The sequence below is a fragment of the Phacochoerus africanus genome, chromosome 2 (assembly GCF_016906955.1).
Source record: "Phacochoerus africanus isolate WHEZ1 chromosome 2, ROS_Pafr_v1, whole genome shotgun sequence".
Classification (NCBI taxonomy): domain Eukaryota; kingdom Metazoa; phylum Chordata; class Mammalia; order Artiodactyla; family Suidae; genus Phacochoerus; species Phacochoerus africanus.
The window spans coordinates 34,564,552-34,568,297 of NC_062545.1; positions in this window are offsets into that span (position 1 = coordinate 34,564,552).

A 3,746-nucleotide genomic window follows, 5' to 3' on the forward strand; every position below is an offset into this window, starting at 1 on the left:
TTTTGCTGCCTGCCACTGTCACCTCATTATTCAAATGATATACCTCAGTGTTATTCAGAATATGTGATGTTATAAGAAAATTTAATTTCATGGGATATTAATTCATAAAGCATTCAAAATTTTCTATCGTATTTATCATGAATTTTTAAGACTGCCAAAAAGAATATAGAGAGATTAAAGAAAATATTTGTTTAGCATACAGAGATGACTTTTTCAGTGAACATGGTTGATTCCCAATTCCCCCATTATCAGCTAGTTGACCTTGGAGAGGTAAAGTAACAATTTCACACCATCAGGTATGAAAATTAGAGAGGGGTCAGTAAGTACCACATACAGGATTGTGAAGAACAAACTAAATAGTGAATATAAAAATATTTTATAAATTAAAAAGTAGCTTTGGAATATTTAATTGCGCTGCATTCAAGCAACTCAGCTATTCATACCTATATGACCTTGAAAAATAATTGATTTTGTTACACCCCAAGTTCTGCATCTATACAATTGCAAAAAAAGTAATAATACCTAGCTACCTATCTGATCTGTAAAATCTGAATGAAATTATCTTCTCTAAAAGAGCATTGTCAACTCTAAAATGTTATAAAATTTTAAATGAATAGGTATTCTTGTCCCGATTACTCTAACATGAATTCTTAAAACAGTGACACTTCTGTCAAAAATATCAGATTATAAACTCCATGAAGTTAACAATTTTGTTTTGTTCCCTGATATATCTTGAACTCCTAGAACAGGTGCTCCATGAATACTTGTTCAGTAAATATATAGAAAAATATATTGAAGTTTCTATGTTAATACTGACAGGTTGGGGAAAAGAGATATTATGATTTGTGTCCTATTAAGAAATCAATTGGCAATGAGAATGAAGAATTTTCTGGAAGTTAAGGAAATTATTTGAGAGTGGACTCTACTTTTATTCCATGATTTACATTGGGAAAGAATAATCATATTACATTCCTCTTGGGGCCAAGTAATACATTGGTTTTCTTCCACACACGTGAGAATGAAAAAAAAAAAATCAATGAAAATAAACTAGAAGCAGGCATTCAGCAATCTAGGCATCTTTGCAAGAAAAAAAAAAAGTGATATACCTCTTGACATTGATATCCATTTGTCCCTATATTCTATATTTCTATCTGCATATACACCTAAAGTTGATTCAAGTAATTACTGATCATGACAGTGACTCTGAATTCTCAAAGAAATAATGTCACATTCACTGTTGTCCTTTCTAATATAGAGAAGTATGTAATATGTTTCATAAATATATCCCACAAAAAAGATCATTGCTTTTTAAAGTTGTGGTATTTACTTCTTTCCTCCAAACCTTTTAATTAATCATGAGTTATGTGAAATGCAGACAATTCAAAGAATAAATATGACCCATACTATAAAGGAGTTTATAATTCAATGAAAGATAAAAAGGAATTTAACCTCTTTTTTATTTAAATTACTTTATTCAATCTACTTTCCTAGACTACCAATAATTATAGATCAGTTTTATTTTCTATAAAATTAAAAACAGCTGTGTCATATTATTATGCATCTGGGTTGATATTTTGCATTTTCCTTTCTGGGTAGCTTTGCTGTTGACTACTAGTTTTTTTGCTTGTTTCTCTGTATTTTCTTTGTGTGTGTGAATGTGATACAGTGAGTTTCCTCAGTCCCTGTCTCACTGTAGCAAAGCATTGGAACAGCAGACATTTTTACAAATGTATTAAAGCGAAAGTACATTTTCAGAGAGGGAGAGGGGACTCACATGTGCACATGTTAAAAAGAGGCCCCAACTCACTCTGCAATAGTCTTTATACCCCACAATGTGGACCTGAGTGGAGACCAATTTGGTCTTCTGATTGGTCTTGGACAGGATACCTCATTTGCATGGGGAACAGGTTATATAGAGGTGGGGTGAGGAATGGGACATTCCTTCTCTAGCAGGGACTGAGCAGCCCAGGCTGGTCAAAGTAGGGGAAGGGCATTACAGTGAGACATGGCCAGAGGTTTTGGGGTTTAATCTCCTTGAAGGGGACTTGAAGTCTGTAACAAATGTATTAGGGTACTATAATGTTATCCTGTATTATTTTCTAGCAGGTTCCAATGTATATTTCTATCCGAATATTCATCCGCAGTCCATTATAATTATTAATTTACTAGTCTGTCTCCCCAACAACTATAGTCTGAGTTTATTAGAGTATAGATTATTATTTGACTTTGTTTCTCTAACATGTAGCACAGTACCTGGGATATTATATACACTAAGTAAATGTAGCAGGAAGGAGGAACGGAAGAGAGGAAGAGAAAGAGGAAGGAGATAAACATTCATGTAAATACATGTCACGGTTTACTCTAAATGCTAACATGATCTGAACCTGGAGAAGTTTCAATAGAAGTTAAAGTTTTACTATTGATACCAAATTATGCTGGAGATTTAAGAGCATACAGAAACAAAGAAACAGGGCAATAGGTTATAAATTTTGAATCAGGAATTAGATCATGTCTATCTACATGCCCTAGTTAACCTCATATATTCTTTACGCCACACAAAGTCACAGCCTACTGAGCTGGACAGAGTCTACTCTTGCAATACAAGTCACCTTGAGCCAGGAGATGTTCAGGTTTCCATAACCAGATTAAAGCTGAACATTGGGTTGTTACCTCGATGACACAAGCAGGAGGCAGAGGAAGCACTTAATCATCCTCTCTTTATGTTTATTTTTTTGCCTAAACTACCTAGATAATTGGCTTACCTTTCCATTCTGCCTAGAAGGTGGAGAGCTGGCAGAGCTGCGAGAGGAAATTTGCTGAATCTTAACTATTGGTGCCAGTTTCTTCATTCTTACTCGCCCCTGCACTCTAAATAAACAATAAAACAACTAGAAACTCATTGAGAAAGATTCTGCCAAAATTACTTGCCTCCTGCTTCCAGACCTGAGAAACAAACTCAGAAGAGATGTGAACGAAAACAAAAGCACAAATAAAAATCTAGTCTGGTGCAGTCCTATAAAGCAGGTTTTACTGGTAGGGCCACAGTCTCGCTACTACGTGCTAGTGAATGTTCCGCCCCAAGGTCATGCCCCCAGAGATCTGGGATGGCTTTCCGCCACCATCCTGTCCACTGAGGGCATTTTTCACTGGTATCTGTTAGGGCAGCTAGAAAGATACTATTTTACCAAAATAAACTTTTTTTTTAAAAGTTATGATTGCACCTGCAATACAGCCCAGCATGTGGTGTGTCAGTTTTGTTGTACATTATTTTCCTATTACTATTCCAGGAAAGATCTCTATCAGTGACTGCCTGCAGAGTAGAGAAAAATCCAAAATGCAGCATTATAACTTACAGCCCAGAGGACACAAAAAGAAAAGAAAAAACCAGCAACCACAATATCCTCCTTTCCCTAAAGAAAGAGAAAGATTTACTTGATTTTTGAGCAGCTTGTGTCAATATGCAAGAATATTTTTGAGTCTACAAGAAAAGTGCTACATCCAAGCAAATTTAAAATGTACTTAAAATGTGGATGGATGTTGCCAAGTTTTATGCCCCAAAATGTGTTACCTATATGACTTTACCACTCTTCCTCAAACCACATGCAATCCATCCTCTATATTGGCTTGTGTGCAAACCTAGGAGGCTGTATTTTTCCCTATATTTTTTCTCTGTCCCATCCTAAAGATTTAGCTTAACTAGTCCCTACTCAGAGATACCTTTCTTCCCTGCTGGGTTTCTTATGTGT